At 39.9% G+C, this 24,480-nt stretch overlaps 1 protein-coding gene across 8 annotated transcripts in view; it reads right to left on the reverse strand.

The window, feature by feature from the left end:
- RPS6KA5 (ribosomal protein S6 kinase A5) overlaps nucleotides 1-24,480 on the reverse strand; it is a 181,627-nt gene that overhangs the window by 152,061 nt on the left and 5,086 nt on the right. The window contains exon 2 of one of the 8 annotated variants that reach the window (XM_029238477.1): nucleotides 17,891-17,937. The exons of the other annotated variants lie outside the window; for them this stretch is intronic. The gene's annotated coding sequence lies outside the window, so the exon portion shown is untranslated. The remainder of the gene's footprint in view (nucleotides 1-17,890; nucleotides 17,938-24,480) is intronic. 8 annotated transcript variants of the gene reach the window in all.

Raw genomic sequence — 24,480 nt, forward strand, 5'->3', positions numbered from 1 at the left:
CCTTAACCACAGTAAAAAAAAAAAACAGAAAAGACAGAAAATGATGCAGATAATTTGAGATAGAAAGTGACTGAAACAAATATAAATCTTTTAAGTCAACTAAGTCCGGTTTTGTTACAAAAAATAAGGAAGGTGGAATTCACTCCACTGTACATGTTCTCAAATATCGGAGTATCTGTCATGTTCCAGAAACTATTCTGGGCGATTAGATGCAAATGTGAAGAAAAGACAGAATCCCTGTCCCCAGAGAACGTTAATGCCAATGAGAAATCCAAAGCAATAGGGGAATAAGAACGTTTCAGATCAGCCAACGGGAAGATAAAAACTCAACAAGCAATGTTAAGCACAGTAGAGGCCCAACCCAACACAGAAACATTAGTAAGATTTCAATTCTGCTCTAACGACACTCAGAAACCCAAAAGAGAAGAAAATTTACTTTGGAAAGTTCTAATTTGGAATTCTAAAAGATAATTTTCATGTTGACTTACAATAATACATGCTGGTCTCAAAAGCTTATCATCACTTCTGATAGGGTACAGCAATGCTCACACTAATCTAGAGGCCACTGTTCAGGAAATACAGCCACACAGAGTTTAAATACAAGCCCCCAGCTGGAACAGACCTCAGAGAGCCCTCTCAGATTTGAGGAAAGTAGCTCATCACAGCACCTTCACTTCCCGAAAGACAACATAATTCTCAGAGCCTCAACCAGATAATTTTAACTAAAATCAGACAGCAGAGAAGCAATGAAATGCGTTGAAAGCATCAAGAAGGGAAACAAGAGAAGAAAAGAAACACGGGAAGAAAAAGAAAGTACTATAAAAGTGAACAGTAACTATAAAAGGCACAGCACTCTAAGGCATCGAGTATGAGAACACCAATAGTCTCACATACCTTCAGCATTGCTGTCAAAACACAGCACAGTAAATGTTGTTCACGGTCAGTTTAAAAAAGGTTAAATTATAACCAAAATATTCTGTTTAAGAAGTTAGGGACACAGGGTATGTAATCACAGGAAATGCAGCATAACGCACTCCTTTTAAACAGAGAAAAACAATCCAATTTTAAAAAATAATAATTTTAAGTAAGGGGGCAAATGATAGGACAATTTCACAAAAGAGGGAAACTAAATGGTCAAGAAATCTAATTTTTTTTCGTTTTGCCTCGTTTTTTTTTTTTTTTCAAGAATTCTATTAAACCTATCAGCATTCAGGGAAATGATAATCCAAAAAGATTACTTTCCCCATCAAATCAGTTTAAAAATTTAAAACCAAGAGTTGACAAAGTAAAATGAACCCTTGTGCCCTGTCAGTGGGAATATGAACTGGCACAATCAATTTGGAAAGCAGCTTGACGATACTGAATAAAATTAAAGCTGTGCATACCCACAACTCAGTGATTCTATTCCTAGGTACACACTATAGAGCAGGGGTCCCCCAACCCTTGGGCCGTGGACTGGTACCAGTCCGCGGCCTGTTACGAACCGGGCGGCACAGCAGGAGGTGAGCGGCGGGCAAGCGAGCGAAGCTTCATCTGCCGCTCCCCATCGCTGCCCGTTGCTCGCATCGCCGCCTGAACCATCCCCGCCCCCGACCGTGCAAAAACTGTCTTCGATGAAACCAGTCCCTGGTGCCAAAAAGGTTGGGGACCGCTGCTATGGAGAAACTCTTGCACATATGCATGTGGACACATAAACAATGCCACAGTAAAAAATTAAAACCCTAAATGCCCATTAACAGGACAATGAATAAAGAAAGTATGATATAATCATACAATGGAATACCATAGAGCAATCAAAATAAATTAATAAAAGTTAGAGATGTCCATACAAACAACTCTCACTTGTAACGGTAGCAACGAAGAATATATATAATACGGATAATAAGGATATACACTAAAGATGTGTATATCATGTGATGTCATTTATGTAAAGAGAAAGACATGCAAAATATTATTATGTACTGTAATTTATGTACATATACTTATGTTGTAAAAGTATAAAAACATAATTGCGATGCAAAAACTACATTCAGGGTAATGGTTGCTTTTGGAAAGAAAGACAAAGGGGAGATGACATCAAGAAGGATACGTGAGGCTTCAACTGAATTAGTAACAATTTCTTGGAAAACAGATATGAACCCAACATCACAAAATGTTAAGATTAGATAGCAGTAGTCGGTAGGTTAATGGGTGTCTGTTCTCTGCACATATCAGAAAAGATCCATGCTTTTAAAAATGACCTCTTTAAAAACAAAAAACTAAAGTAACTGACAATTCCTAAAAAAAACCCAAAAACATTCGCTTTTCTTCCTTGGCTCGCCACCCTCGCTCCTCACCACCCCTTGTCCTTAACACCACCCCCGATGTGAAATACATAAATGAATAAATCAAGGTATGTTCTTCTCAGGCAGGGTGAAAAACCAGTCGTGAAAAAAGGATTAGGCAGGCACAGTTTCTGCAGTGCAAATATCTAGGTTCACACCCAGTTTTGCCACTTGCAAGATGTGTGAACTAGAGCAAAACCTTTAACCTTAGTCTCCTCTTCGTCTGTGACACAAAGACAGTAACAGCACTACTGTACAGGGTAGTTGATGATTTAATGAGAATGCACAGGTAAAGCACCACCTGAATTGTACTACTACTAATAGTAATCATAACTGAGTAAAAGTATAGGAAGTCTCAGGTCCTGCCTCAAAAGATCAGAGTGGTTTGTTCACAATCTTTTGAATGGCTTACAGGGGACATTGCTAAAAATAGCAGGGTCAAATGTCTTCTCGCAATGTCCACCTGAAACTAAAATGTTTCCAAGGAAATTACTCCACAGTTCTAGATCCATGTGGCTTGCTTAGCATTTCTTTTGAAAAGAGCAAATATATAGTCAAAATATAGACCAGTACAGGTAAAAAAAATATCACACAGTAGAACTAAAGAAAACGATCTTTCAATTAAAACATTATTGAAAAGAACGCCTATTCCTTATGGCACACAAATATCAGATAACTATCCATCCCGTTCCCTTTGTCTTTTTCCTTTTTAGTTTCAGAATATAAAAAACTAACAAATCTATTTTCTGAGCAAATTCATTTACAGAGACAAATTTCCCTTCTGACCTGTACATTAGTGAACTGATGAGGTACTATGTTGACTAATGCCTGCTGCTTATAGCAGTATCTTTCTACAAGGAATTCTGGATGAAATCCTTTTTTTTTAAAATCTACACTGAAGTCCTACAGATCTCTTATTTAATCTTTAAAATCTTATTTGATTTTTGCATCTAATAATCACGGCCCACAATACCAAATGCAGTTATTATAAATAACAAATGGGTTAAATGGATCCCTTGGTCTGAGAAGAAACAGCCCTCACTTTAAAAATGTTTATGTTCTGAAAAGTTAGGCAAGAAAAAAGAACAAATTTTTATCAATAGAATACTTAATAATTATCATGTAAAGGGTCTTCATTTTCACCTACCCAGTTTCCTTAAGGATATACACCCATACCGTCAAATTCTTTATTTCAAAACCAGATACAAAACAAAGCACAAGCCAGATATTTGCAGGGTGCTAAAAAGTAGCAACAACTGAGCAGAAGATGGATTTTGACACTCCTGTTTCCAAAATCAATCAGGTGAATTCAGTACTGTACATTTAAGAATCAAATTTGTCTTTTCCATAGGTATGTGGAATTTAAGCCACACGGCACATAAAATACATCTTGTATATCAAAAAGGTAGAGAGTCACTTATACATTAAAATGATCCATTAAAAAAATTTTTGCAGAATCTTTTCACAGATACTCTTTAAAAAAAAGAAACCATGAATCATTTCAGATTCCAGACTTTTAACTATTCAGCAATATTAGAAAAAGTATTTATGAAAGGCATTTCAATTTTCAAAAATCAATCAACATTATAAGCTCTGTGGGAGAAAGTGGTAACCTTGTTACCTTAAACTTTAGTATTATTATAATATAAACCTGATCATTATTCAAATTTTCTACTTACTTATCTTCTTTTAAAACCGAAGATCAATATGATCCAAAAGTATGCACATTATTCATAGTGGACAGAGGTGACATTCACCTACTGACTGTGTTTCCATTCTAAGTAAATTAATCCAATTAGTGGGTACCACTACGTATCACAAAAAAGAAATGTGTGGTTTGCTGGAGACAGTCACAATTTGATGGGGAGACAAACAAGTATATAACTACAATGCAATATAACACATGTAATTAAAGAGAGGTAAAAGGAGTTAGGAACACAAGGAAGTAGCAAATATCTGAGCACGGAAACTGGAAAACTATCAGGGAGGATTTCAGAGAAAAGAAGATGGTAAAGTTTGAGCTGAGTCTTTAAAAGTACAGAGAAACTTCTGGGCTGGGGGGATAATGATAGCTGCCGGATTTCAAATCTCATTCACCCTCAAAAACAAACAAAAAAAGACAAACAAACAAACAAACAAAGAACAGAACACCATAAAACCAACAAAGAGGATTTAAAACCACATATGACCCATGCCTTCAGCAGCACCAGGGGACAAAAAATACGACAACCTTTAAAAGACCTGTAATTGAAAAACAGACCAAATTCGATAGAGTTCCCACCAACCCCACAGCAAGTCTGCAGGTTTAGAGACAGGGAGGGACAAATAAGAGCCACTGAAAAAGAATAGAGGGGCACCCAGGGCTTAGCCAAAAAAAGACAAAAGTCATCCCCAGAGAGGGTCCAACAATAAAAGCCAAAATACTCCACGCAGGCTGGGACTTGGTACTTTAAAGTGCTGGCTAGGAAAGAGGCTTGAGAGTCAGTGGGATCGACAGAAATCAGGGAAGCACAGCTTCTGAGTGCAAGCCAGACAGAGACGGGGAGGCACCCTTGGAAACAGGGCAGTGAAGGGAAAGGGGACAAGAGGGGGGAAATTAAGGATCCCACAGAAACAAAAGAGAAACAAGAGCTATCCCACCCACTCCCTTAACACCATCCAAAAAGCACAGAGGAGGGTGCCATGGAATTCTCTAAGAAGGGAATGAACAGATGCAAGAAAGCAAAAAGCAGGCCACAGACACAGAAAACTACTGTTAAAAAAAACAGAAAATGCTAATAAAAGCATTTCAGCTGATAAACCCGTCCCCTTCCAAAAGAAAAGCCACAAAGCTGAAGAAAACAGTAACACAACACTCCGAACTGAATTAAAAATCTTCACACAAGCATTTGAAACATGGAAAAAAAGCAAAGCAAAACAAAAACAGACCTGAAGCAGAAATACGAAAACTAAGAACAGAAATGAGCAAACAAACAACAACCAAAAAAGGAAGAAAGGAAACAAGAGTTGACTGAACTCAGAAAAGAAACAGAAACGAAAGTACACAGACATTTTTCAAATAGACTGTGAGGGGTGCATCCCCCAACAATGAATCCCAGGAAAAGGACAGGAACTTATTGACAAAGGGATGGGCACATTCATGGCACAACTTGTAGACTAGAGAACTCTCAACAACCCCTATGGGCTGGCAGGTAGGGCCAGCTCACTGAGGACTTTGACAGACAAGCTACCTAAGGCCTATTGATTTCACCTTCAAAGGTGGAGAGGCAGTATAATCAAGGAAGAAGAGAACCTGTTTTGGATTCAGATGAACTCAGTTTAGATCTCAAGTTCTACCATTTACTAAAGCTGTGGTGAGCAATTATTTTTACCACTCTAAGCCCCTTATTTGTAATCTGTGATTGGGTGGGTGGGTGGGTGGATGGATGCATGAACAGTAGGTAGGCAGATGGATGGATGGATGGACAGACACATATACACACAACAACAACAATTGTACCTGTCTGAGCCTGAGTTCCTCCCAAAAGCAGAGAATCAGAAAAGGACCTGTAAATAGGTAAGTTCTTTGGAAAGAGAAGCACCAAGGAGGCTGAAACTGGAAAGGAGCTGGAGTCAATACAAGTGTACCTTATTGAGATGCTCACTGCTCTGGGCAAATGGAGCTCAATCTTGCCAAGGCTCTCTGAGGAATGATTGGAAAGCTCTTAGATCTGTCTGTGCAAAGACAGGGAAAAGCATTTCTCCACTGGCTCCTGCCCCCTCTGGTTAAGGGCTGCCCTAGGGGGAGCATTAACTTCCAGGCACTTCCAGGCTGAACAAGCCTCTGTGCCCTCCTACCTGTATCTCCTGCTGGGTGGACCTTGGAGAAGCCCTGGAGCAGAAAGGAAAAGATGTATACTTGAGGAAAAGTGAGTACACTTGAGGTAAGACACTGTCGGGCAAAGTGAGTCAAGGCCTGCATGGAAGAGTATGAAGACGATGTGAGGTGGTGCTTCAGAGGCAACTTATAGAGTGCAGCTCAGATCCCCTCCTGCTTCCATTAAATGTAAATCAGTCATTGAATATACATGTATCAAATCATCACTGTACACCTTAAACTTACACAATGTTATATGTCAGTTATATCTCAATAAAGCTGGAAGATAAATAAATCTGTCATTAAGTCTTTTTTTGTTTTACTTTTTTTTTTTTATTTTTTTATACAGCAGGTTCTTATTAGTTATGTATTTTATTTTTTATTTATTTTTTGCAGTACGCGGGCCTCTCACTGTTGTGGCCTCTCCCGTTGCGGAGCACAGGCTGTGGACACGCAGGCTCAGCGGCCATGGCTCACGGGCCCAGCTGCTCCGCGGCATGTGGGATCTTCCCGGACCGGGGCACGAACCCGTGTCCCCTGCATCGGCAGGCGGACTCTCAACCACTGCGCCACCAGGGAAGCCCAGTGTATATATGTCAACCCCAATCTCCCAATTGGTCATTGAGTCTTAAAGGACGAACTAATGTTGCTACTACTTAATAGTGACAGGGAGGAGCTTATCTTGAACTCAAGGGCTTGACTAGGATTTTTCTTGTTACTTCCGACCTAGCGAACAATGCTCAAGAGGCATCTGCAGCAACGACAGTCCAACAAAGGCAAGGCAACTGAAGGCTAAGATCCATCAGAGATTAAGGTCTAAATCATACAAGACAAGTAACATCCTGGTTGGCGGTCCATCTTTCTGGCCCCATGACCTATTAGCCATCACCCCAGAGCTCGGTGAGTCAGGGCACCTTGAATGCCACTCTGGCCCATGACGGTAATGACATCCACCTTGCCCCTGATGGTAAGTAACACGATGTGGCCTCTGTTATTCCACAACCCCATCATTTCTATGGATACTAGGGAGCCCAGTTCCATGAAAGCATTTCCTATCAACCTCAGCCAGTCTCCCTTCAACAGTGTATTCTGTATTACCTTAGAGAATGAGACGTTTTCTTTGGACCCTCCTAAGGAACATGGTCTGAAAGTGTGTTCTCCAGTCTCACATGATAAATCCACTCTAATATCCTCTTGAGACTTCTGACCTAAATACTCTGCCAAAGCAGTTCTTGCATATTTATCTACTTTACTGTAGGTCATATTCATGTCCAAGCTTCAAGAAACCATCCCAGCAGTATATAAGGAGGAGGTTACCAGGGTATTAAATCCTGAGTTATGAATAGTGGTCCTATATTAATAAATTCTCCCCTGTCCAGTCTTATTATTCTGCCACTCCTGGTCCAATACCTTCAAGATCCACCCCACCCCACCCCCAAGCCCCCTGCATGCTCCTCCTGTTCCTATCAGTACATATTAGCCAGGACCTGGAATTATTTGCCTGAGTATCTTCTCCCTGATTAGATTATGCTGAGGTTGCCTCTAGTTATTGTTCTGGAGGCAACAGAGATAAGGGATGGGACATATTCTAAGGAGAATGTGCATCATCTTGAGAGGCATCCACCTCAGTGGGATCTTTGCATGGTCTCCAAACAAGAGAAGGCTGTTCTCTTCTAACAAGGCATTGGCTCTGCCTGTCCAGAGGATGCAGGGAAATTCAGGGGTTCAAGATTCTCAGGCTTATCCACCCAGATGTTCCCATATGAGATCTTAGGGTCCTACTCATTGGGGCACTGACTTTCGCCATGAATACCTATCAAGAGTGTATAGGAGAGGCAGAACCACTATGAACCATATAGAATGAGTAACTTATATAGCGGTTTGACCTCACACAGGTATGGGAGGTAAACAGTCTATGTAAGACTGTTGCTTCTGCGTCTAGAGCCGAGCCTGAAGACATTAGGGCAGACAGTTGGAAACGAAAGATGGATAAGAGGTGGAACGGAGCAAAGAGAAACTGGAATCCCAAAGACAATCTGGAACCCATGAAACCAAATAAGAACCCATGTCTGTCTCTCACTACCTATGTGCCTCCAACTCTGATGATGCAGGTAACTGCCAAAAAGCTCCACATGCTGGCCCAGGATTCTAAGAAGCTGATGGAGGTGATCCAACAGGAGCTAAAGGAGCTGCAAGCCTGGCCAGAGCTGAGGCCTGGCTAAAGCTCTACACCAACAGTATGACACAGCAGATCAACAACAATGTGTGGGAGTCTAGTACCAACCTTCATATGTAAAAGAAATATGGCTGCTGCTTCGCTTCCGCCTTTAAATCTCCCTCAAAATGTCCAGAGCCCAGACGGGAGTTCAGGGAAATGGAATTCCAGTGTAGCTCAACTGACACAGTATAGACAAACCCAAAGAAGGTATAGAGCTCTACCGCCCTTAGGACAAAATCCTGGGCCTCCTTTTTTAGCACCATCTGTCCTATGGCTGCAGGCGATGAGGCGCTTCTCAAATGCTGCCACAGAGGCCCTCTTTTCCCAGTGTGCCCTGCACTGATGACTAGCTGATCTAAGTCTGCCATTTTCTTGTTTTCAAGGTTTCCAAAGGTAAAATAGGTCAGTCAACTTCAGTCTTTCCAATTACCATACCACTCAAGTCCCAGAGCCATGGCATAACCCAACACTAACCTTCCACGCGGGGCTAGTCCCAATCCCCATGCCCTGCAGTGGGGGTCTTAGTAACTGTTCTGTCACACATGCCGAGGTTCTCACCCCCCACTACTGCCAGCAATGTGTCTTTGTTCAGTCTCACCCGTAGGTGATCCACTCCAATGTCCCGTCCAAGGTATGCTTTCTAGAGCCACTTTAGATACTGCAGTTCTAGTAGTTCTTAGCCGGGACTCACGTGCAAGCGGTTTATTTGGAAGGTAATCCTAGTGAGAAGGAGTGAGGAAGAACTCAGGAGAGTGAAAGAGAGAAAAAGAAAAAGCCAATACAAGGATGCATTATCAACTCAATCTAATGTGGACCTTTTGAGGAACTTACGGGATGCCTCTCAGAATTCTCCACTTTAGGATTAATACAGAGAAGCATTTAGAGTCGTCCCTTGGTGTTCACAGAGGAATTGGTTCCAGGAGCCTTTTCCTCCACCAAAATCATCTGAGGATGCTCAAGCCCCTTAAATAAAATGGTGTAGTATTTGCATATAACCTACACAATCCTCCCGTATACTTTTTTTTTAACATCTTTATTGGAGTATAATTGCTTTACAATGTTGTGTTAGTTTCTGCTGTATAACAAAGTGAATCAGCTATATGCATACATATATCCCTATATCCCCTCCCTCTTGCGTCTCCCTCCCACCCTATCCCACCCCTCCAGGTGGTCACAAAGCACTGGCTGATCTCCCTGTGTTAGGCGGCTGCTTCCCACTAGCTATCTGTTTTACATTTGGTAGTGTGTATATGTCAATGCTACTCTCACTTTGTCCCAGCTTACACTTCCCCTTCCACGTGTCCTCAAGTCCACTCTCTACGTCTGCGTCTTTATTCCTGTCCTGCCCTTAGGTTCATCAGAACCATTTTTTTTTGATTCCATATATATGTGTTAGCATACGGTATTTGTTTTTCTCTTTCTGACTTACTTCACTCTGTATGACAGACTCTAGGTCCATCCACCTCGCTACAAATAACTCAATTTCGTTTCTTTTTATGGATGAATAATATTCCATTGTATATATGTGCCACATCTTCTTTATCCATTCACCTGTCAATTGACACTTAGGTTGCTTCCATGTCTTGGCTATTGTAAATAGAGCTGCAATGAACATTGTGGTACATGACTCTTTGAATTATGGTTTTCTCAGGGTATATGCCCAGTAGTGGGATTGCTGGGTCGTATGGTAGTTCTATATTTAGTTTTTTAAGGAACCTCCCTACTGTTCTCCATAGTGGCTGTATCAATTTACATTCCCACCAACAGTGCAAGAGGGTTCCCTCTTCTCCACACCCTCTCCAGCATTTATCATTTGTAGATTTTTTGATGATGGCCTTTCTGACCAGTATGAGGGGATACCTCATTGTGGTTTTGATTTGCATTTCTCTAATGATTAGTGATGTTGAGCATGCTTTCATGTGTTTGTTGGCAATCTGTATATCTTCGTTGGAGAAATGTCTATTTAGGTCTTCTGCCCATTTTTGGATTGCGTTGTTTTTTTAATATTCAGCTGTATGAGCTGCTTGTATATTTTGGAGATCAATTCTTTGTCAGTTGCTTTGTTTGCAAACATTTTCTCCCATTCTGAGGGCTGTCTTTTCGTCTTGTTTATGGTTTCCTTTGCTGTGCAAAAGCTTTTACGTTTCATTAGGTCCCATTTGTTTATTTTTGTTTTTACTTCCATTTCTCTAGGAGGTGGGTCAAAAAGGATCTTGCTGTGATTTATGTCATAGAGTGTTCTGCCTATGCTTTCCTCTAAGAGTTTGATAGTGTCTGGCCTTACATTTAGGTCTTTAATCCATTTTGAGTTTATTTTTGTGTATGGTGTTAGGAAGTGTTCTAATTTCATTCTTTTACATGTAGCTGTACAGTTTTCCCAGCACCACTTATTGAAGTGGATGTCTTTTATCCATTGTATACCCTTGCCTCTTTTATCAAAGATAAGGTGACCATAGGTGCGTGGGTTTATCTCTGGGCTTTCTATCCTGTTCCATTGATCTATATTTCTTTTTTTGTGCCAGTATCATACTGTCTTGATTACTGTAGCTTTGTAGTATAGTCTGAAGTCCAGGAGCCTGATTCCTCCAGCTCCGTTTTTCTTTCTCAAGATTGCTTTGGCTATTTGGGGTCTTTTGTGTTTCCACACAAATTGTGAAATTTTTTGTTCCAGTTCTGTGAAAAATGCAATTGGTAGTTTGATAGGGATTGCATTGAATCTGTAGATTGCTTTGGGTAGTATAGTCATTTTCACAATGTTGATTCTTCCAACCCAAGAACATGGTATATCTCTCCATCTGTTTGTATCGTCTTTAATTTCTTTCATCAGTGTCTTACAGTTTTCTGTATACAGGTCTTCTGTCTCTGTAGGTAGGTTTATTCCTAGGTATTTTATTCTTTTTGTTGCAATGGTGAATGGGAGTGTTTCCTTAATTTCTCTTTCAGATTTTTTATCATTAGTGTATAGGAATGCAAGAGATTTCTGTACATTACTTTTGCATCCTGCTACTCTACCAAATTCATTGATTAGTTCTAGTAGTTTTCTGGTAGCATCTTTAGGATTCTCTATGTATACCATCATGTCATCTGCAAACAGTGACAGTTTCACTTCTCCTTTTCCAATTTGGATTCCTTTTCTTTTTTTTTCTTCTCTGATTGCTGTGGCTAAAACTTCCAAAACTATGTTGAGTAACAGTGGTGAGAGTGGGCAGCCTTGTCTTGTTCCTGATCTTAGAGGAAATGGTTTCAGTTTTTCACCACTGAGAACCATGTTGGCTGTGGGTTTGTCATATATGACCTTTATTATGTTGAGGTAGGTTCCCTCTATGCCCACTTTCTGGAGAGTTTTTACCATAAGTGGGTGTTGAATTTTGTCAAAAGCTTTTTCTGCATCTATTGAGATTATCGTATGGTTTTTATTCTTCAATTTGTTAATATGGTGTATCACATTGATTGATTTGCATATGTTGAAGAATCCTTGCATTCCTGGGATAAACTCCACTTGATCATGGTGTACGATCCCTTTAATGTGCTATTGGATTCTGTTTGCTAGTATGTTGTCAAGAATTTCTGCATCTATGTTTATCAGTGATACTGGCCTGTAGTTATTTTTGTGTGTGTGACATCTTTGTCTGGTTTTGGTATCATGGTGATAGTGGCCTCGTGGAATGAGTTTGGGAGTGTTCCTCCCTCTGCTATATTTTGGAAGAGTTTGAGGATAGGTGTTAGCTCTTCTCTAAATGCTTGATAGAATTTGCCTGTGAAGCCATCTGGTCCTGGGCTTTTGTTTGTTGGAAGATTTTTAATCACATTTTCAATTTCAGTGTTTGTGATTGGTCTATTTATATTTTCTATTTCTTCCTAGTTCAGTCTCAGAAGGTTGTGCTTTTCTAATAATTTGTCCATTTCTTCCAGGTTGTCCATTTTATTGGCAAATAGCTGCTTGTAGTAATCTTTCATGATCCTTTGTATTTCTGCAGTGTCAGTTGTTACTTTTCCTTTTTCATTTCTAATTCTGTTGATCTGAGTCTTCTCCCTTTTTTTCTTGATGAGTCTGGATAATGGTTTATCAATTTTGTTTATCTTCTCAAAGAACCTGCTTTTAGTTTTATTTATCTTTGCTATTGTTTCCTTCATTTCTTTTTCATTTACTTCTGATCTGACCTTTATGATTTCTTTCCTTCTGTTAACTCTGGGGTTTTTGTTCTTCTTTCTCTAATTGCTTTAGGTGTGAGGTTAGGTTGTTTATTTGAGATTTTTCTTGTTTCTTGAGGTAGGATTGTATTGCTATAAACTTCCCTCTCAGAACTGCTTTTGCTGCATCCCATAGGTTTTGGGTCATTGTGTTTTCATTGTCTTTTGTTTCTAAGTATTTTTTGATTTCCTCTTTTATCTCTTGGTTATTTAGTAGCGTACTGTTTAGCCTCCATGTGTTTGTATTTTTTACAGTTTTTTTTTCCTGTAATTGGTATCTAGTCTAATAGCGTTGTGGCCAGAAAAGATACTTGATACGATTTCAATCTTCTTAAATTTACCAAGGCTTGATTTGCGACCCAAGATATGGTCTATCCTGGAGAATGTTCCATAAGCACTTGAGAAGCAAGTGTGTTCTGTTGTTTTTGGATGGAATGTCCTATAAATATCAATTAAGTCCATCTTGTTTAATGTATCATTTAAAGCTTGTGTTTCCTTATTTATATTCATTTTGGGTGATCTGTCCATTGGTGAAAGTGGGGTGTTAAAGTCCCCTACTATTATGGTGTTACTGTCAATTTCCCCTTTTATGGCTGTTAGCATTTGCCTTATGTATTCAGGTGCTCCTATGTTGGGTGCATAAATACTTACTATTCTTATATCTTCTTCTTGGATTAATCCTTTGATCATTATGTAGTGTCCTTCTTTGTCTCTTGTAATAGTCTTTATTTTAAAGTCTATTTTGTCTGATATGAGAATTGCTACTCCAGCTTTCTTCTGATTTCCATTTACATGGAATATCTTTTTCCATCCACTCACTTTCAGTCTGTATGTGTCCCTAGGTCTGAAGTGGGTCTCTTGTAGACAGCATATATACAGGTCTTGTTTTTGTATCCATTCAGCCAGTCCTTTGGGGTTTTTTTGTTTTTTTTTTTTTGCGGTATGCGGGCCTCTCCCATTGTGGAGCACAGGCTCCAGACACGCAGGCTCAGCGGCTATGGCTCGCAGGCCCAGCCGCTCCACCGTATGTGGGATTCTCCCAGACCGGGGCACAAACCCGCGTCCCCTGCATCGGCAGGCGGACTCTCAACCACTGCACCACCAAGGAAGCCCCAGTCTATGTCTTTTGGTTGGAGCATTGAATCCATTTACATTTAAGGTAATTATCAATATGTATGTTCCTATTACCATTTTCTTAATTGTTTTGGATTTGTTATTGTAGGTCTTTTCCTTCTCTTGTGTTTCCTGCCTAGAGAAGTTCCTTTAGCATTTGTTGTAAAGCTCATTTGGTGGTGCTGAATTCTCTTAACTTTTGCTTGTCTGTAAAGGTTTTAATCTCTCTGTAGAATCTGAATGAGATCCTTGCTGGGTAGAGTAATCTTGGTTGTAGGTTTTTCCCTTTCATCACTTTACATATATCCTGCCACTCCCTTCTGGCTTGCAGAGTTTCTGCTGAAAGATCAGCTGTTATCCTTATGGGGATTCCCTTGTATGTTATTTGTTGCTTTTCCCTTGATGCTTTTAATATTTTTCTCTTTGTATTTAATTTTTGATAGTTTTATTAGTATGTATCTCAGCATGTTTCTCTTTGGGTTTATCCTGTATGGGACTCTCTGCACTTCCTGGACTTGATTGACTATTTCCTTTTCCATGTTAGGGAAGTTTTCAACTATAATCTCTTCAAATATTTTCTCAGACCCTTTCTTCTTCTCTTCTGGGACCCCTATAATTAGAATGTTGGTGCGTTTAATATTGTCCCAGAGGTCTCTGAAACTATCCTCAATTCTTTTCATTCTTTTTTCTTTATCCTGCTCCCTGGCAGTTATATCTACCATTTTATCTTCCAGCTCACTTATCCATTCTTCTGCCTCAGTGATTCTGCTATTGATTCCTTCTAGAGTATTTTTAATTTCAGTTATTCTGTTGTTCATAACTGTTTGTTTGCTCTTTAGTTCACCTAGATCCTTGTTAAATGTTTCTTGTATTTTCTCTATTCTGTTTCCCAGATTTTGGATCATCTTTACTATCATTACTCTGAATTCTTTTTCAGGTAGGTTGCCTATTTCATCTTCATTTATTTGGTCTTGTAGGTTTTTACCTTGCTCCTTTGTCTGTAACATATTTTTTTGTCATTCTTTTTTTCTTGATGGGTGGGGCTGTATTCCTGTCTTACTGGTTGTTTTGCCTGAGGCGTCCAGCACTGGTGTTTGCAGGAAGTTGGATAGAGCCAGGTCTTGGTGCTGAAATTAGGGTCTCTGGGAGGTCTCACTCCGATTAATAGTCCCTGGGCTCTGAGGTTCTCTGTTAGTCAGAGTTTTGGACTCAGAGCTCCCACCACAGGAGCTCGGGCCTGACCTCCGGCCTGGGAACCAAGATCCCGCAAGCTGGTCATGGTAGCTAGGGTCCTGGCAGGATTAAAACCTGCAAAGTTGGAGGAAAAAGCACCCTTCAACATGAGAGTATGCGGTTCCTGAAGGCTACCCAGATGTCTTACATTCAGTAGGCAGTTGGGCATAACTGATAAGGAACTCAAGAAAGAGACCTAAGCTGAAAATAGAGCCTTGGATGGTAGTTCAAGCCATGATATTTGATTTCCCAGGAAGAGTATATGCAGAGTTAGAGGAAAAGAGGGCTGACAACAGACTACCAGTATGTAAGAGACAAGCAGAGGGATGGAGGCCAGTGAAAGAGGGAGGTGGGGCAGTCAGCGACAGAGCAGAGCCAGGAGGAGGAGCACAGTATCACTGGGTAAGGGAAGGGCAGAGCCCATGCTCAAGCGCCAACCACTCTAAAGGGGTTAAGTAAGATTAAGCAGAGACATTTCCACCAGATTATGAGAACCGGGAGACATTAGTAACTTTAGAGAGAACACTTTTGGTGGGGAGATTGAGTTGGAAGCCTGATGGTACAGCACATCAAAGAGCGAACAGAAGATAAAGAAGCAGAAACAGCTGGTATAAACTGCTCTCTCAACATCTGGTGGGAAAGGGAATGATAGCAAAAACTAGAGAGCCACGGAGGATTTTTTTTGTTGTTAACAAGATGGTTCAACTGTGTTTGTGGGAAGAGGAGCCTGAGGATCAGGGAAAGAGGGGAAAAAATAGAGTGAGTTCTCTGAAGATTTCAAAAAGAGGTGTGAGAGCACAATATGACTCAATCATCTTCATTTAACATGCCTGGATTTGTTCTTCACATACCAACTAGGAAATACGTAGTTAGCATCTAATTTACTGGGACCAAACCAATGAAGTTGTAAAATAACTTTTCTTGTAAAACCTTGCATTTTCTTACTGAACACTGCAAAAACATAAGCATCTTGGACTAATTTAGTTTCAGTCAAAAGGTGACAATTGTATGCAGTGAGAAAAAAATCTTTCTCTGCTATTTCAGTTCTTTTTTCCCTTTTTGTCAGGGAGAAATAATTTATAAAACACTTTACCAGATAAACTCTCATTTGGGGGTGTCCAGCATTGTACTGACAGCACATACACAACTCTGAAATCTAAAATCTTTAACCCGTCTGCAGGGTCCAGTTAGCCCCATCCTGAGGACTACGTGAGACCTTGAAACTAAGCTAAGTGGCTAGCACATTAGTTTCCTTTTAACTGTGCTGTGGTAAGCTATTCTGAAGCTGTTTAGATTTGTGGTTGGGCCTCAAACCATGTCTCTGGACAACATTCTGCTGGAGGCAGAACAAAGTTATATTTAACATCTGTGTACTTTAAAGCAATGCTGCCCACTTTTTCTCTTATTGCTGGGGTCACTTGCCCTTAAGACTCACTGTACTTTCAGTGTATAAACAGCAGTGTTTACTTATCCAATTGATTCTGCAATTACATGATTGAGCCAATATGAAAACTGAGTCAATAAGAAATGCTTATAAAGCAATAACAAACAGGCTTTTCTTCCAATACATGTACCAAATAAATTTAACTAGGAAGAAGAACTGAACTAAATATAAAACACTTCAAAAAGAAGAAAAAGAACATTATGCTTACTAAGAGTTTTGGCATGATCCAGAGAACATGTTCAGGGAATGACCTCTGTGGAAAGCACGGAAGCATTTCAATGGCTATGCCTGAAAACCTCTTCCTGTACGCTGTTCTACAACATTCTACCGTAAACTTTCATCTTATAGTACGTGAATTCTGTGTCAGGACTTCCCTGGTGGTCCAGTGGATAAGACTCCGTGCTCCCAGTGCAGGGGTCCGGGGTTCGATCCCTGGTCGGGGAACTAGATCTTGCATGCATGCCGCAACAAAGATCCCACGTGCCACAACTAAGACCCAGTGCAGCCAAAACTAATTAATTAATTATTGAATTCTGTGTCAACTTTTTGTGTTTTTCTTTATCTAAAAAAATTTAAAGGCCAGAATAACACAGTTTTAAAACAATGAAGCTATTTTTCTCTTCTTGAATAAAGAATTGCCTTTCTTCACAATTCAAAGAAGAAACAAAAAATCCATGTGCTCAAAACTCCCGTTATCTTCCTGCCACCAAATCTACAAATGCACCTGTATCCGCCCCCTCTTCCCTTATCATAATAGAAGCAATGGGCCTTCTCCTAGCAGAGGCCAATTGCCCCCCTCCTATCCCCATGTCCCCCTTCTCAGGGACCTTGATGCCCTCAGCTATCTCCTCTTGTTTTGTATTTTCAGTATCTCTTTCTGTTTCTCCCTCTCTCTCTTTCTCTGTAATGGATTCACACTAAATGTGTTCTAGCATCACTCATCTTAAAATAACAAAAAATAACCCTCCCCCTGAACCACACATTCCCCTCTGGCTAAGTCAGAACCAAGCCTCTCAAAAGTTTTCACTTGCATCCACTCCTCAACCCATTCCAATCTGGCCTCTCCCACCAAATCTCCACTAAAATTGCTCTTGATAAGGTCATTAGCTGCTCCGTCAAATCTGACACATACCCTTTGAAGCACTTTTTCCTCCTTGCCTTCCCCAACACCACAACTTTTCTAGGTTTTCTTCTGGGTTTTTTTCTGGCTGGTCCTCCTCTGTATTCTTTCTCAGCAACTCCTTTCCGATCCACACTCTACAGTTTGGAGTTTTCAGGGCCCAGTTCTGAGTCCTCTTCCTTTTTCCATTTGACAATTTCTCCTAAGATGATCTCTCTACACCTGGGCTTTAAAAGTCATCTAAATGCCAGTGATGCTAGAATTTCTACCTGCAGCCCAGACATCTTTTCTGAGCTCCAGACCCATGTCCCACTGATGAATGAAAGCACAATAGTTTAGATGAACCTGGGGGGCAGACCACTTGGGCTTCAAAACCAGTCCTTCTACTTACTTCCGGGGTGATCCTGTGCAAGTTGGTGACCTTTACAGTTTCCCCATCTGTAAAATTAGAATAATAATAACAGTACTTACTTCATAAGTGACTGTGTGGATTAAGTGAGTTGATAAAAGCACCTATTGATCCTCTGTAGCACATAACAAGGTTTCATTACCATGATTACTATTACCATATGTGTCCATTAGAATATGTCAAAGGTATCTCAAAACTTGACCTGTATACAACTGGGTCCTATCTTTTCCACCCACTCCAAATGCAACTCCCCTGGTTCACCATCTGTGAGTTCTAAGGCAGAATTCTAAGATGATCCCAATGACCCTTTGCATGACCTCCTTCCCTTGAGTGACTGAATATGATGAAATATCACTCTTAGGATAAAGGGTAGGATAAAGGGATTTTGTTGCCGATGTAATTAAGGTCCCAACTCAGTTGACCTCATGATGGGAAGATCGTCTAGGTAGTCTGACCTAATCACATGAAGCCCAGAGAAGATCTGGAAGTCAGAGAGTCAGTGTACGGGAAGCATGTGACACACCTTTGATGCCTGAAGATGGAGGGGCCAAATGAGAAGGAATGCAGATGGCCTCTACCAGCTGACAGAGGCCCCCAGCCAACAGCCATTGAGGAAACTGAGACCTCAGACCAATGACTACAGGAACGCAAATCTGGCAACTACAGCAATGAGCTTAGAAGTGGACTTTCACCCAGAGCCTCCAGACAAGCACTCTGTCTGGCTACCATCTTAATTTCAGCCATGCCATGGAAAATTTTAACTTACCAAATTGTGAGCTGATAAATGGGTGCTATTACAAGCCACTAAATTTGTGGCGATCTGTTATGCGGCCACTGAAAATTAATATACCATTTGAACAAATGGTACCTTCAAACATATGTTTGTTCCAGCTCGAAAATCCCATGTCGCTACCGCACCAAGTTCTGCTGATTCTGTCTCCTAAATATATCTCAAATATGTTCATGATTCTTAATCCCTAACTGTTACCCAATCCAAACTTGTATATTCCATCTGAACTTCAGCAATAGCCTCCTAACTGGTCTCCCTTCAGACAATCTTTCCTTCCATCCTCCTCACAGCAAGGGAGCCATTTTTTATAGTACAAAACTCATCTCTGAAAAATCCTTCAACAGCTTCACACTGCACTCAGGATAATGCCTGAATGCCTTATCGTCACCTACAGAACCCTGCACGAAGAGCCCTGGCTACCTTCTCAGCCCCACTTCCTGTGACTTTCCTGCTTGGACACAATGCTCAAGCCACAAAGGCCTTTCTTCCAGTAACCCCAGTGTGCCAAGCCATTTCCCACTTCAGGGCCATCTGTGTTACTTCCTTTGTCAGAAATGCTTAACTGCCCCCCCTACTCTTCACCCCATGATAGCCAGGGCCTCAGCTTGAACATTCCCACTTCCCTCACCCATCCCCTGAGGCCCGGCCACCCTGTTAGACTCTCTCATAGAACCAGTACTTCTTCACCGTTTATCACAATTGCAATCATATGGTTAGTTGCATGATTATGTATTTAAGGTCCTTCTCTTAGGTATAGTTCAATGAAGGTAGAAGCCATGTCTAATTTGTTCCCTGCTAAAACCCAGCATCTGCTATGGTGCCAGGCACACAGTGTCAACAAATCCTTAATGGATGAATAAAACCGTGGCTGCTTTGCCCAACTTATACATGACAAAATTATGTCAAAGTTACAAGTTTGATTTGTGTGTGCCCATTAGATTTGTCCTACTCTAGCCCTAATTATGATGTTTCCTTATAAACAAAGGACAGTGGTATAAAGGAAAAATGGGCAACTTCATGGGAAAGGGTTAATGCAAATCTACTGCTAAGTGTTCATGCCCTCTTAATGCAACACCATTCATTTAGATATGAAGTGCAACATTATCCTTATTACATATTTTAAATAGTTTTTCCTTTAGGAAAAACATGTAATTCCACTCCAGTACTGAAGTGGTTTGAGGACAGAGTACTTCAGTTGACTGAATTTTCCTATTAATGATGGGATATTCCACTAATGTAGAAAACTGCCTGGTACAGACAGCCCTGTGTATGACTTCCACCATCTTGCCAATAAAATTTCTTTTTAAAAGTACGCCTTGATTTTATTGATTTCTCATTATGTGTTTTTAAAAAACTCTAAAATGGTATTAATTAATCGGAGACCTCACTTTTTTTTCTTTTTAGAAGAAATATAAAAATAGCACGAACATCACAACAAAGATTTTATTTAAGAAGCAAAATACTGGGTAGAAAGTCAAATATCTTTCCATATTGTCCATCTTACTCATGGTTTGTATCTATGTGTTTGTATATAAATGCATTTAATTATATATTTACCTAATTCCTGTCTTGGCCCAGAAAAGACTTCAGGCAAAATAACTAAAGCATAAGAAAAGAAGAAAGAAAAATAAGAAGAAAGATTAGGGACAGAAAATGACACCAGGAAGAGGCTCAAGATGCATGCCAGACCACAATTTTATGTGGTGTAGGCTTGAGATGTGAAGCATTCTAGCCACCAACTTGATAAAAGAGGTCTCCTCCAGGGATCCACTTCACAGCATTCCTATGAAAAACAGAAGAGCTGGTCGAAGCAGCTCAGCTAGACTTGGTACTAAGATCAGAAAGGAATGTCTTCTTGAGGATTCCCTAGAGACGACATCATTCTACTTCTACTAAGAATGACATTTGTTACCATTTTCTACTAAATAGTTGTCTAAATGACTAACTGCTTCATATTGTTATCCTATTCAGTTACCCAAGCCTGAGGCAAAATTATCTCCTGGTTCATCCAATCTTAAGCAAGATGTGTTAGCTCCCTATTGCTGCTGTAAAAAATTACATAAACTTCATGGTTTATGAACAACATAAATCTGTCTTATTATAGTTCTAGAGATCAGAAGTCTCAAACCAGGTCTTAAGGAGCTAAAATCAAGTGACAGCAGAGATGCATTCCTTTTGGACACTCCAGGGGACTATCTGTTCTTCACCGTCTAGAGCCTGCTCACATGCCTTGGCTCATGGCCCCCTTCCAGTAATGGCTTCAGTCCAATCTCTGATGCCACTGTTGCATCTTCTCTCCCTCTATTTCTATTCTCACAACACCTTCTCTCTGACCTGCCAACCTCCCTCTCGTAAGGACCCTGTGATTACATTGGACCCACCTGGATAACTCCCCATCCTTAATCACATCTGCAAGGTCTCTGCCATGTACAGAAACATTTACAGGTTAGGACATGGACACCTTGGGGGGAGGAGGTGTATTTTTCAGCCTACCACACAAGACCCTATTTACCTGTTTGCAGCTACCTGCAATTTACAAATTGTAATGATGTGTCAGAAAAATAACAATGTAAGGCCCAACTTACATAATAACAGTAAAGCCACAAATGGAAAACTTAATCAAAAGTTTTTTTATTTCAAGAGTTAATCATAGGATTCTTTTAAGTACCAAGTTCACCTTCTTTATTCCAAATAATTTGATATACAAAAATATTATTTACACAATGTTTTGTCAGGAACACACCAGTTATATAAAAAGAAGCACACTGCCACAAAAACTTGAGTGTGAAATAAATAAAACTGCAATACCAAGTACTGTGTCAAAAATCGGGAACTTTAACTCCCTATTCTCCCTGCAGTCACAGGGCAGGGTGCCTACTGAGTACTAAAAAAAAAAAAAAGTGAACTAGCCAGCTCACTCACAACTTTAGGAAGGTATAAAGTCCAGAGAACTTCCTTGACTTTTTGGAGGAACAGATATAGTTGAACCCATGCGGGCACTGCTAGAGACAAACAAAATGAGGGCAAGATTCTATTTTAGACCCTATTCATCTTCCCTGAAAAACAAGAGGAATGTAGGAGTGCTCATACCACTGAGGTGCACCAAGATCTGTAAATCATTACAGGAGCTCAAAGGAGAAAACTGTGACAACCCCTCCCTCCCACAGCATTTTGGGACTGACATCTCTCAACAGTGTATTTAATTGTGAAGCTTCAGTCAACACATGATGCTATTATGCTAGATTTTCCCTAGAGGAATTTTCACCAAGCATTATCTTCTTTTTCAGGGTAAGAATTCAATCCTGCCCATCAGATCACTTATGTCTCCAGGAAGCTGAGCTTTCATGATTTTTTCTTGCTTTGCAGTAGAGGTTAATGTTGGGTCTGATACAACAGTTGACTTGTCACCTGAGAAGCTTCCCCCCACAAACCCCCCGCCCCCGTTATAGACTGCAAACGCAAAATATACTTGAATCCCCCTTGATTTAAGGGCTGAGATGTCACCTACTTTGCCCAAATAGATCATTTTCTTTTCTTTTTTAAATTAATTAATTAATTTATTTTTGGCTGCGTTGGGTCTTTCTTGCTGCGCATGGGCTTTCTCTAGTTGCGGCAAGCGGGGGCTACTCTTCATTGCATTGGCAGGCTTCTCATTGCAGTAGCTTCTCTTGTTGCGGAGCACGGGCTCTAGGCACACGGGCTTCAGTAGTTGTGTCACGTGGGCTCAGTAGTTGTGGCTCACAGGCTCTAGAGCGCAGGCTCAGTAGTTGTGGCACACAGGCTTAGTTGTTCTGCGGCATGTGGGATCTTCCCAGACCAGGGCTCGAACCTGTGTCCCCTGCATGGGCAGGCAGATTCTTAACCACTGCGCCACCAGGGAAGTCCTAGATCATTTTCTTAATCTCTAAAACTCATGGTAGAAATAAGGGATTTTCTTATAAGTCTAGGCTCTAGGGAATTAAGATAGGGTACTATCAAAAACCTATTTATATTTTGACCATCCAATGTATCCTATAAAGCTAAAGATAGAGCACAAGTTCTGCCTACTCTTCTCAAGGTGAGGAAAGTGTGAAAAAAAGGGAAAAGTACACACACAAACACAAAATATATTTATACATGTATAATATAAAAAGGAGAGCTGCATTGTTCTCACAGATAACTAAGATTGTCACTGAAATTTTTCTGTGTCTTTTTGTAGATAATCATTATGTTCCTAAAAAGCTAAGTATAAATAAAATCATTATAAATGGAATCATATTCAAAGAGTATCAGGGAATTCTTTTTCAATGCGATTCAATCATGAATCCTCTGGCAAAACAGAATTATCTTTTAAAGTAAATCAGCACTTCTGACTTTTGTCTATACCAAGATTTCCATAGAAATTCCATTGAAGACCAACTTAATGCTGGTAAGTACTTTGGATATAACTCAGTCCAACACCTTTACTTTATGGATCAGTAAACTTAGGCTCAGAAAGGCGAAATGATTTATCTCAAGTCACATAGCAAGTTTGGGGCAGAGCCAGAAATATAATCCACCCTCAACCTCTGTTAGCCTTTACTTAGAAGACCCTAAGTATGGATGACAGCAATCAAATATGTACAATCTTTAATTGGAGGCAGAAATCAATCAAGCATATTTTGGGGAAACCAGACAGAGACATCACAGAAAAACAAAACTAGAGACAAATACCTCTTATGAATATAGACACAAAAATCCTCCACAAAACACTAGCAAACTGAATCCAGCGTGGTGTATAAAAAGAATTATACACATTACCGAGAGGGATTTATCCCAGGAATACAAGTTTGGCTTAACACTCCAAAATTAATTAATGTAATACACCTCATCAATAAAAACAAACAAAAAAACCACGTGATCATCTCCCTAAATGCAAATAAAAATCCGATGCCTTTTCATGATTAAAAACACCCAAACAAATTAGAAAGAGAACTTCCTCAATCTAATGAAGGGTATCTATGAAAAACCCACAGCTAACTTCATACTTAATGGTGAAAGACTAAAGCTTTCCCCCGCTAAGATCAGGAATAAGACAAGGATGTGTGCTTTCACCAATTCTATTGAATACTGTGCTGAAGGTTCTAGCCAAGACAATTAAGCAAGAAAACTAAATAGAAGGCATACACATTGGAAAGAAGTAAAACTATCTCTATTTGCAGATGACGTGATCTTGTAAGACATCCAATAAAAAAACATTAGAACTAATATACTAGTTAGGCAAGGTTGCAGGATACAAGATTAATATACAAAAATAAGTTATATCTCTATATACTTTTAGTGAACGATTCAAAAATTAAACTAAGAAAATAATTATTTTACAATAGCAGCAAAAAGAATAAAATATGTAGGAATAAATTTAACAAAAGAAGTATAAACATATAGTCTGAAAACTACAAAATGTTGAAAGAAATGAAAGAAGATCTAAATTAATGGAAAAACATTCCATGTTCATAAATCACAAGATTTAATATGCTAAAATGGCAATACTCCCAAAATTGATCTACAGATTTAATGTAATCCCTACCAGAATCATAGTCGGCTTCTTTGCAGAAATGTTGACAAGCTAATTCTAAAATTCATGTGGAAATTCAAGGGATCCAAAATAGCCAAAACAATTTTGAAAAAGAAGAACAAGGCTGGAAGACTCACAATTCCCAATATCAAAACTTACTAAAAAGTTACAGTAGTCAAGACAGTGTGGTGATGGCATAAGGACAGACACAAAAATCAGTGGAATTGAATTGAGAGTCCCAAACTAAAT

This window comes from Monodon monoceros, unplaced genomic scaffold (assembly GCF_005190385.1).
Source record: "Monodon monoceros isolate NGI ecotype Baffin Bay Population unplaced genomic scaffold, NGI_Narwhal_1 Super_Scaffold_21, whole genome shotgun sequence".
NCBI classification, from domain to species: domain Eukaryota; kingdom Metazoa; phylum Chordata; class Mammalia; order Artiodactyla; family Monodontidae; genus Monodon; species Monodon monoceros.